This window comes from Scleropages formosus, chromosome 14 (assembly GCF_900964775.1).
Source record: "Scleropages formosus chromosome 14, fSclFor1.1, whole genome shotgun sequence".
Classification (NCBI taxonomy): Eukaryota; Metazoa; Chordata; class Actinopteri; order Osteoglossiformes; family Osteoglossidae; genus Scleropages; species Scleropages formosus.
Window position 1 is genome coordinate 5,296,006 of NC_041819.1, and position 12,244 is coordinate 5,308,249.

Consider the following 12,244-nt stretch of genomic DNA (forward strand, 5'->3'; position numbering starts at 1 on the left):
CATTTCTCTCATTTTGGGGCAGCACAGGAAAATGGCATCAGCACTCAGTCCCAGCTTTAAGTGAACAAGACTCCTATTCTGTCCTTTTTGCTCTTGAGGAGTTGTTTTTGGTTTTGCTCAAACTGAGGTCCTTGGTGTCTGCTTTCTTAAATATTCTTTCAAAGTGATTCTCGTTAGCTTTTAGAAGAGATGAAGGCACACATTATTCACCTCTTGTAACCTGATGTTTCTGCTGAAGTCCCATTATCTGTTTTAAATCAAACAGGTGCTAGCTAGTCAGTGACCTTGCAATATATTATACAGCCAATAGAAGTGTGTTTTAGTATGGATCCATTAATTATTATTAGCGTGTATTCACATGAAATCCAAGTCTTTGGACTGTGGGAGGAAACCAGAGCCTCTGGAGGAAACCCATACAAGTATGGGGAGAACATGTAAACTCCACACAGACTGAGCCAGATTCAGATCCAAATCTAAACCCACAGCCCGAATTCAGATTCTCATTAAAAAATATTTTGTACATAGAACAGAGGGTGGAACTGGAACGGTCCCACGCTGAGGGGATTTCTGAAGAAAGGCATTAGACAAAACATCTTGAGTAAGAGATGCCGCACATGGGAGCCTTTTGCATGGTCCATTTATCAGGTTCTAAAACCACCCAAACTGACTGTTCTCGCTTTGGAGGAATGGCGACTCCATCACCAAGTACAGCTACCCTCAGGAGGAGCGTCATGTTGACTACTTGTCTGCATGATCTTGTTCTCATAACGATTACCCAGAGCTCAGGACCAAAGGTGAGGATGGGTGCATAGATTTATCTGTAAAACCCAACTTTCGTTTGAAAACTCTGCTCTTACTTCACTACCACAAATCGATACACCATCTGCAGCATGACAAAGGTCACGTCAAGGCAGTCTCTCCTCCTGCACCTGCAGAGAGAAGTCAACTCTTTTTCCCAGGAGGGAATCACAGTTTCATGCTTAGAAGTTACGATTCTCATCTCCACCACGTAACACAGAGCAGAGGAGCATTCCAGTGAAACCTGGACATCTGCTGAATAAGACAAATAAATCAGAAATGCAAAAATCATCCAGAGAACCCAGAAGCGCCACCTTCAAGGTGGCAAATTTACATTTATCTATTTAGAAAAAAAAATTTCTACATAGCGAGATGCAGCTCAGAAAGTTATACAGCTCATGAAAACCAACAATGCACAGTAATTTGAACTGATTTGCAGTGGTTTCCAATCATCTTTAAGGTTCTTCCTATAATGCGCTGCTATGAATTTCTTTGCGAAAGGGGAGACCACAACCTGGCTCCATGCTGCTGTTCTGCTCAGCCTAAGCAAGTTACATGGTGACTTAGTACTATTGTCCTCAAGTACTTGTCATACTGATACTCTGGATCAAAATTTCATATGAAAAATTGCATAAGAGCTGTATGAAAAGAATTGCCATTAAAAAAAGAAAAAACAATGCAAGCCTTCAGACAGCATAACCACTGGCACCCCAACACCCCAGGGGCATGATCATCGGTGGGACAATCATATTACTCACTCTGCATTTGTAAATAATGAACAATGTGCTAAAATTTGCATATATTTTGAGAAAACTACTGAAGACTAACTATATGGCTGTTGAAATAATTGCAACTTCTACATTGCCATTTCACAGATGGTATATAACGAAGTTTCATAAATCATTCATGCAAGAACATGCCAGAGATCAGCACACCTACACCCTGCTGCCCCTGTGTGCCAACGTAGGGACAGTTACTCTATACTCGCTTTCGTGTTTTCACATGTCAGGAACCCCAGTGAGTTGAATGGTTCCATTTCTCAGAGGTTTTGATTTTGCATTCCGGCTTTACTGAAGCCTTACATTTGTTTCTCACTCCCATCAAAAGAAATGAGGTGTAAATGAAGAGTTTGTGTTAAGCTCTCTGTCCCAGACACTTTCCGTGCCGGTGTTTAGACTAAAATGTCAGCAGATTTTTTATTGTTGATGAAGTGTGACAACTGAACCCGAATGGTGTTCATTCTGCAGACATTCAGTTCCATTATTTTATTCCATATTTGTGAAATTTTGTATTTCTAATAAGTTCGTTAAAGAAAGAAGTCAAAAATAACAGTTATACTCACATTATAAAAGAGAATGTACAGTACAATAATACATGACCTGAGGTCACCCTGTACATCTGCCTGTACATCTGTTATGTAGTAAGTGTTTAATTCCACATTAAATAAGATTTAGCCCTGGGCTGTAAACAATATCTCCATTCTAAAGATTTTGAGACAGTGCAGCTATTTTGGGACATTTTAACACAGGAACTTTGTTTAATTGCATATTGCCAGTGGCCACATTGTAAAGTGATGCCTAGTCTACAATGACCTCCTAATTATCCGAATTCTATAATGGTACATATATGTAGCTCGACTGAGTTTTTCGGAACTGTGACTAACATAACGAAATCATTTCTAAATATGGCAACAGCTTAGTATTTGAACGCACTTTTTTTGAATACCCACAATTATGAAAAACATTAGGGACTTATGAAGACCCTCAGGCACAGCAGCGAGCCAGGATATCAGTAAGCCTTTGAATAAAAATCCTAGTTGCTATCATAAATGTTACACCCACAAAAACAGTTTTGCAAGGTATTTACAATGGGAATAAACAATATTTTATCGGGAGAACCATTCACTGCCAGGTTTTTTAGCAGATAGTGAATGTGTCACCACATCAAACACCCCAGTGAATGACCCCGGAGAGTTTTTACCTCTCTAGCTTCTCTTAGGTTTGATATGCCTGCATATAAAACTGAGGTGAGGGTCTGTCTTTCAAAACAAAATAAACAAAAATAACAAAAATGTCAAAAAACACATTTTCCCTTAGAGTTGCTGAAGTAAACAGACTTGTCTGACAGCACAACTGGCTATTGAACCACGGCTGATAAAAGTATGAATTAGTCAGGGTTTTTGACTGAAGATAATGGCCCTGAAACAAGTCACAAGCTGCATGGGCAAACACAACTTAAGACTCGAGCTTAAGAATCTGCTTATGCAAAGCTGAGATTCAATCAATCAAATTTTTCTTTCCAAAATGAGTAAATGAAAGGTGGTACCAACACCTTAGAAACATCTCCAGAGACACCAGCAGTTTCATAGAAAAACAACATATAACAACACTTCCTACTCCTTGTGTAACTGAGAACAATTATTGTCCATCTCTCCTGTGGAATATAAATTAAAACCCCACAATTTACATTTTCAGGTTATTTCGACACTGGTGTGCATCTCTTTCATAACTTGTCATTCACTGATAATTTAAAGAGGCTCCATCCAAGTCTTTCATACATCTGGCATTAATTGCCAAGTAGCACATTAAAAACCCATCCATCCATCCATCCATCCATCTTCCTCCGCTTTTATCCGGGGCCGGGTCGCGGGGGCAGCAGTCCGAGCAGAGTCCTCCAGACTTCCCTCTCCCCGCACACCTCCTCCAGTTCCTCTGGGGGAACCCCAAGGCGTTCCCAGGCCAGCCGGGAGACATAGTCTCTCCAACGTGTCCTGGGTCTGCCCCGAGGCCTCCTCCCAGTGGGACAAGCCCGGAGCACCTCCCCAGGGAGGCGTCCAGGAGGCATCCGGAACAGATGCCCGAGCCACCTCAACTGGCTCCTCTCGATGCGGAGGAGCAGCGGCTCTACTCCGAGCTCCTCCCGGGTGACTGAGCTCCTCACCCTATCCCTAAGGGTGCGCCCAGCCACTCTGCGGAGGAAACTCATTTCTGCCGCTTGTATCCGCGATCTCATTCTTTCGGTCATGATCCAGAGTTCATGACCATAGGTGAGGGTAGGAACGTAGATCGACCGGTAAATTGAGAGCTTCGCCTTACGACTCAGCTCCCTCTTCACCACAACAGACCGGTACAATGACCGCATTACTGCGGACGCCGCACCGATCCGTCTGTCGACCTGCCGCTCCATTTTTCCCTCACTCGTGAACAAGACCCCAAGATACTTAAACTCCTCCACTTGAGGGAGCAACTCCCCCCTAACCCGGAGGGAGCAATCCACCTTTTTCCGACTGAGAACCATGGCCTCGGATTTGGAGGTGCTGATTCTCATCCCCGCCGCTTCGCACTCGGCTGCAAACCTCCCCAGTGCACGCTGCAAGTCTTGACTTGATGAAGCCAACAGGACCACATCGTCCGCAAAAAGCAGAGACGAGATCTCGCGGCCACCAAAACAGACACCCTCCGTTCCCTGACTGCGCCTAGAAATTCTGTCCATAAAAATAATGAACAGAATCGGTGACAAAGGGCAGCCCTGGCGGAGTCCAACATGCACCGGGAACAGGTCTGACTTACTGCCGGCAATGCGAACCAAGCTCCTGCTCCGGTCATACAGGGAACGAACAGCCCGTAGCAACGAGCCCCGAACCCCATAATCCCGAAGTACCCCCCATAGGATGCCACGAGGGACACGGTCGAATGCCTTCTCCAGGTCCACAAAACACATATGGACTGGTTGGGCAAACTCCCACGAACCCTCCAGAACCCTAGTGAGGGTATAGAGCTGGTTCAGTGTTCCACGGCCAGGGCGAAAACCGCATTGCTCCTCCTGAATCCGAGGTTCGACTATCGGTCGGATTCTCCTTTCCAGTACCCTGGCACAGACTTTCCCAGGGAGGCTAAGGAGTGTGATTCCCCTGTAGTTGGAACACAATCTCCGGTCCCCCTTCTTAAAAAGAGGGACCACCACCCCGGTCTGCCAGTCCAGAGGCACCGTTCCCAAACTCCACGCGATGCTGCAGAGGCGTGTCAGCCAAGACAGCCCCACAACATCCAGAGACTTGAGAAACTCGGGGCGGATCTCATCCACATTAAAAACCCATGTATTTCAAAAAGCAAACACGGAAGTATATATAAACATTCATATCTTGCTGAGAAGTCGGAAATATTTTTAATGCTTTAAAATTGGTATAATGAGCCCAGTAACACTTTGACTGTTGTGTCATGCTTTAAGAGATTATTCAGATTTCCTGTCATGCTCATAACCATGTGACAAATATCTTGAGACTGAAAATAAAGAGGGATTTCTTTTACTTTATTACATGAATTTTAATCATTTAACAATTAATTCCGGTCTTGTGAATTTTCAGCTCATTAACACAATGGAGGGTTCACATAAGGCAGCCTACACTCACACCACTCTTGGGATGTAAGCTCACGTTGCTACTATACTGTTGGAACAGAACGATGAACAGCCAACAGAAAGAACTGACTTTGCAGCATCCAATAGCCAGGCTGAACCCACATTTGGGATTAGAAACTTTTCACTGCCTAGAAATGTTCATTACACACATCTTGCAGTGCACTGGGATGCATCATTAATGATGTAACCAGGGGTCAAGGAGTGTTTCAGATCTTTCAACATTATACACACTTGCCCAAGTGACCCAGCAAGGGTTTATCAGGTCACAGCCTCTTGGGGCCATGATCTTGGACCTACTGCTCACGTTTCCTGATCCAGAGGCATCTAGATACCCTCTCCATAGCCTCATTAACAGCTTTAACAGTCTCTCTCCTCTGGCTGCCTGTGACACCAACACACTCAAAGGCCTATCAACGACCTTCCTGCAGAGCCTCTTCAACATACTTAAAAAGCGTACACCTTGCTCTACCACCTTTCTAGCAGCACCTTTCTCTCATTAGCGTCCTCCATGCATTCTTCCAACGGGACTGTAAGCTCTAACAAGACAACCTGTCTAGGAGCTTCAGATAGCAGCACAATATCTGGTCTTAGTGATGTCGCCGCATTCAAGGCTGGAAATGTCAGTTCCCTTCGGAAATTGACCATCAGCTGCCAAATGTTCTTTTTAATTGAACTAATTGTTCCTTCCTCTGTGCCAGACCTCTGTGCTGCCAAACTAATGACAATGGTTGTCATCGTCTGCAGCCTTTTGCCCACATCACTCGTCACTGTAACCTCAAGAATATTGTCTGCATCTTCATCAAACTAGCGCAGCTCCTTCCTCTTACTGATTTGAGGCCACCTGATCCAACACTTTTCTGCTAGTCTGCAGATGGATTGGGCTTGTGCCAAATAGAGGTTCTGAGCAGTAAGGGTTGCCTCCTGGCCTCCCCCACATCTTACTAGGAGTGATACCTGTATGCTGTGAAATCTGTTCAACACCCTGATATTTCACCTTGGTCTGGTGGCTCTTCAGCCCCTCATGAGTTCTTACAGATCTTTCCACACATCCATTTCCATATCCTTTGGCCTGAGCCTTTCCTCACACTAGGCTCCCCTGGGGGATATTTTTCAGCATAGTGAGGTTACCTTTCCCATGGACCACATTACATTATTATTTTTATTATTATTATTATTATTATTATTATTATTATGAAGAGGGGTGCGGTGGCGCAGTGGGTTGGACCGCAGTCCTCCTCTTCGGTGGGTCTGGGGTTCGAGTCCCGCTTGGGGTGCCTTGCGACGGACTGGCGTCCCGTCCTGGGTGTGTCCCCTTCCCCCTCCGGCCTTACGCCCTGTGTTACCGGGTAGGCTCCGGTTCCCCGTGACCCCGTATGGGACAAGCGGTTCTGAAAATGTGTGTGTGTGTGTATTATTATTATTTGCTGGTTTGTTTTGAAGCTATCGTCAGTTTTGGAGGGCATTTCAAATGTTGACAAACTTGAAGTAGGATGTTAATACAAAAATCTTTTTCCATGGACACCAATAAGGCTCTGTTTTGACAAGGAAAGCATGTGGTGATCACAGACACACACAAAATTACACTTATACAATGCGTACATTATCTGATGAGGACGTCATGACTTCTGGAAGAAAACTTTGCTGTTGCAGGAAGTGTGTCAGGTCAGATTTGGTCATGTCAGAGGGAAACGTCACGATCTAACCTCGATGACTCACACTAGAGAAGAAAATAGGAAAGTTGGTCTGACTGGGCATGTTTTATAATGCAGAAAGACTGGATTTTTCTGATATATACAATGTGGGAAGAATTTTGGGAGGATTAAGGCAAAAATAATAAATGAATTTAAAAAAAAAATCTGCCATTAATAAGAGAAAACCAGGCTTAATGGAATGAAAGCAAAACTGCACAGAGACAAACAGATAGATAGATAGATAGATAGATAGATAGATAGATGAAAAACATCTATGGAAGAATGAATCTGATAGAAAAAAACAGCAAAAGTAAAACAAGGGTAAAGAAATTTAGTGAGCCAACCAAAAGTAAAGTTTTAGATATTACTGCAATATGGAGAGAGAATGAGCACACAACACTTCCATTACTGGTATGAGTGGATTAACAATCTGTTCATATCTGTTTCTGTGAATTTGGTCTGAAAATAAAAACAATATTATACCATGTATTTTGCCTTGTAATAACTGTTTCAGGAAATATTAATTGATTTTGCAGTGATTTTGCTGCTGGTGTTTTTTGCAGATGCACAGATTTTTTTTTTTTTTTTTTTCTCTGCATCTGAATAAGATTTGATCTTTCGAAGAAGTTAAGAGTGCCCTCCAGTGTTCACCAGCTAATAAAGGCTCAGTGGCAGAACACACACTCTGGGGTGCAAAATGATAAAAGGAATCTGTCATGAAAGGGACAGCAGGGGAAGCAACGGTTCAGCAGACATGCCACCAAATGAATGCTGCTCCAGGTCCAGGAGTGGCTCTGTTGTTGGACTCTTGATCTAAGTGTTTCACCTCAGTTACTTCAGTAAAAAGCCTGGCTGCATAAAAGGATAGAAATGGTTGAATAGAGTTCGCTATACCAGAGGAATGGGATGAAAGCACCTGCTCAGCAACGTCAAAGACTGCCTGGTTGACCTTGGCCCTTGAAGAAAGGTCACAGATAAAAACCGGGGTCCAGATTGATGCAACATTAATATTCATATTAAATTTAGATAAATACATTACATTTATTTATTTAGCAGATGTTTTCTCCAAAGCGACTTCCAGTGAACTCTATGTAGTGTTATCAGCCCAAACATCTTACTCACCAAGGTGACTTACACTGCTAGATACATTACTTACAATGGGTCACTCATCCATACATCAGTGGAGCACACACACTCTCTCTGTCACTCACACACTGAATATATATAAATAATAAATAAATACGTTTATGTTTTCTCCATAGCCGAATCAGAAGTAGCCTTAATGCTTTATCTTTTACGAACACTAATAATTGGTGTTCAACGTAAACTTTAGGCATTTCGTTCAATTCATGTGTTCTAGTGTACTTTGTATTTTTTCTACTCGCTTCACATCTTTACAACACTTCTGACATTTTCTATCATTTATAAGTTAGCCTAAGGGAGGCTAATGAGATAAATTGTTTCATTTGTTTATCATTCAGTTTTACACAAAAGTTTGAACACCCTTGGTCAAATTGCATATTTGGTTAATTTTATAAGAGAAAAGTAGTAAACAATTGCTGCAGGACACTGTGTTAAAAAATAATATATTTCCAAATGTTACTGCACAGCTACTTTTATTACGTGAACTTTAAAACATAGGAACTGAGAAAATAGTAATTGTGGGATGTGCAAAAATCTTAACAACCTTCCACTTGACCAGTGACTCTGACTTTTTTTGCAGGGTCACTGACCCTAATAAACGCATTAGGCCTTAATAGCTGTTCGGAGTTGTCACCTGTTGACAACTACAGAGCTTAATAAATTCCCTGACACTCCAAACCTTGGACTGTCACTCAACAACCTTGGGTTCCTCTAAGCAACTGAGTGAGGATCTGAAACTGAAGCTAATTGATGCCTATAAAGCAGGGGAAGGCTGTAGAAAGATTGCAAAATGCTTCCAGCTTGCAATTTCCACTGTCTGTAATGTCATCAAGCAAAGGAAGGTAAGGGGAACTGTGGAAGTTAAGGCAAGGTCTGGAAGACCAAGAATACTTCCTGAGGGTACTGCTTGTATGCTGGCCAGAAAGGGAAAGGCAAACCCTCATATGACTGCAGAGGACTTGCAGGAAGGTTTGGCTGACACAGGAATGGTGGTGCATTGTTTCATGTTCAGTGTTGTTTGCACAAACATGATCTGCATGGAAGCATCATCAGGAGGAAGCCTTGTCTGAGACCTCATCACAAACTTCAATGTCTGAGGTATGCAAAGCAGCATCTAGACAAGCCAGAGGCCTTTTGTAAAGAAATTCTGTGGACTGATGAAGTAAAAGTAGAACTATTTGGCCACAACCAACAAAGGTTTGTTGAGAAAAAGAGCAGCATTTGACTGAGGGGAGAACAAAAAAAAAACTGTCAACTGTTAAATGTGAGGATGGATCCATTATGCTTTGGGGTTCTGTGGCAGCCAGTGGCACAGGGAGCATTGTATGGGTAGAGGGAAGAATGGATTCCCCTAAATATCAGCAAATTCTAGATGCCAATGCTATATAGTCAGCCAAGAAACTGATGCTGGAAAGGGGATGGCTCCTGCAACAAGACAATGATCTTAAACACACCTCAAAAGCCACCATGAGATACTTGGAGGAAAGCAAGCCGACGGTTTTGGAATGGCCCTCAGTTCCTTGACTTAAATATGATTGAAAATCTCTGCGTAGATCTTAAATATTCTGTGCATACAAAAAAGCCCAAGAATCACCAAGAATTAGAAGTGATTTGCAAGCAAGAGTAGGAAAAATTCCTTACAAGAACTGAGACTCTTATCTGGATAAAAAAGGAGTTTAGAAGCTGTAATATATCCTGGGAGGGGGTTACTTAATACTGACTTACTAGGGTACATGCCACAATTACTTTTTTCTTTGTTCCTATGTTTAAAAGTCCATTAAATAAGTAACTGTGCATTAACAAATCTTTTTTTTTTTTTTTTTTTTTTTTTTTTAAACACACTGTTTCCTGCAGCAGTTGTTTACTACTTTTCACTTACAAAATTAACTATGTAATTTGGCCAGGCATATCCAAACTTCTGCATAAAACGATATGACATCTTTCAGGTTTCCTTCTGCCATTAACTGTAAGTTATTTCTTTTTATTTTCAGTTATCTGGTCTTTTTCCTGTAAAGGAATTTACAGTATTATGTCTCAGTGTATGTGTAGATATGCATATATATGTGAATATACATATATTTATAGACGCACACATTATTATACATTTTCGTACACTTTTTCAATTTAATTTTACCTAGCGAAATAAAATTGAAATAAAAAACAAACATTTTAATGAAATAATCTGAATGAGGGAACATCAGATGAGTCATTTCACCCCCCAGAGCCACCACCAGCACTAATGGCAATTCATGCCTGTAATGCTGCACATTGCTTGTACTCTTTAGCTGGATAAATACGACATAAGCTATGTGACTCACACGCATGCTAAAGAAACTAATTTAATTTCTTTCTTATACACTTTTGTAAGTTTTTATGAGACACGTTTGTTTCAAATCCCTGGGTTAACGGTTTCCAGTGCAGCATCAAAAATGAAGCCATCTGGCTTCACGGAGTTGAAGTTCATTCTGCCGTTCGGTACCCGGCGTAACATCTCCTTCAGGTGATACGCGTCACATGAACGAGCACGTGGCGCTTCGTTCTTACCTCTGGTTTCGTTCAAGTCCAGGGAGATTTCCTTGATGGCAAAGTCGGGGTGGAATGGAGGGATCCGCTCTTGCATGATAAGCAGGCGTTTGATCAAAAAGAGTGGGCTGTCTCGCTGCGCCTGTACGGCAAGTCAATACTAGAGGACGACAGACAGACAGCTTACGCAGAGCTCATTTGATCATGATGCAACTCTTGGACAATTAAAACACGGTGTGCAGGGGCTCACTACGATGTGTTGCCGTGCCCCTTTTCAAGAGGGCACGCTCCCACGGTATTTACCACGCTGACATGCTTCAACTAGCTGTAAAAATGAATAAGTATTCCCATACCTCGAAGGCCTCTGTCGTCCAGTGCAAAGAAATATATAAAAACTAAGTTCATAATAGATTTTCTTTTTTTTTTTTTTTTTTTTTTTTTTTTAACTGCCAGGAGTGGATGAGCACAGATATGATCAGTGGATGAAAGAAATGCCGGACCTGCTGTGCGTCTGACAGGGAAGTCGAGGGCAGAACAAATGGAGGGATGGCGCCTCTATGGTACAGAGCAGGGCTGAAAATTGAGACTTGCACGGGGACTGCGATTCTGGAACGCCTCCGCCACATCTGGTAGGAATTTCATGCAGGGCACAGTGGGTTTAGAGGACACAGTTGCTGAGCCATTATCCATGACAGATCATCTAGAGCCAAATCCGAAATGAAAATGTCCAGGAGGAGCCTCCTGTGCAACGGTACTGCCCCCCAGCGACCGTCCTGGAGGCAGGAAAGGGCAGCGCTCCAGGTCGGCGGTTCGATAGAAACGCAAACAAAGAGCGACATGGCTCGCGTTGTCGTGTGAAAAGGCAGGACGGAAGCCGAACGGAACGGCGCGCGTCTGAAACAAAGAGGCACGTCTCCCGACAATTCCAAAAACGCTCATGCCGAGGAAAAAAACGCGTTCCTCAAAATTGGGCCACAGTAAGAAACATACAATGAACACTGAAATGCTGCATTATTTCTCATTCAACACGTAAAAGCTGGCGCTGAAACGGAGCAATCCTGGAGGAGCCCGTGGCTGGCAGTCGTCGCGGAGTGCAGGCCAACCTTGTTTTTCGGCCGTGACGTCAGCAGCTCTCAGTAAGGACTGGGTGCAGGCAGATAAGGCCTCTTTCGATAAGCCCTGGAAGACGGGTCTCTGCGGGGACAAGTGGAGCGAATCACATTCACACAGGGGCCACAACGTGGGTCAAATGGACGCGTGTGTCCATTCGGGAGATGTCTGACCCAAATGTAATTTCTCCACTTCATTCTCGTCCCTCTTAAAAGATCTCTCCTTGACAGCTCGCTATACTACAGCTAATATTCTGTGTGGCCATGTGAGGAATCCTTATCCCACCCCAGAAAGTAGCACAGAGTGATACTGAACATGTTAAACATCCCTGAGTGTGAGGCAGGCTTCAGAACAAAGACACTGATTTTCGAATGAGACGGGTGGGCAGCGCAGCGCCTGGACCGTGAGTTTGGGGGTGGGTTTGAATCTTCCTCGGTTTGAGTGTAATCCCCGTATTCACATGGACTTCCTCCGAGTGCTCTGGTTTCCTCCCACAGTCCAAAGACGTGTGTTTCAAGTGGACTGGTGACTCTAAATTGTCCTTAATGTGTCTATGTATGTGT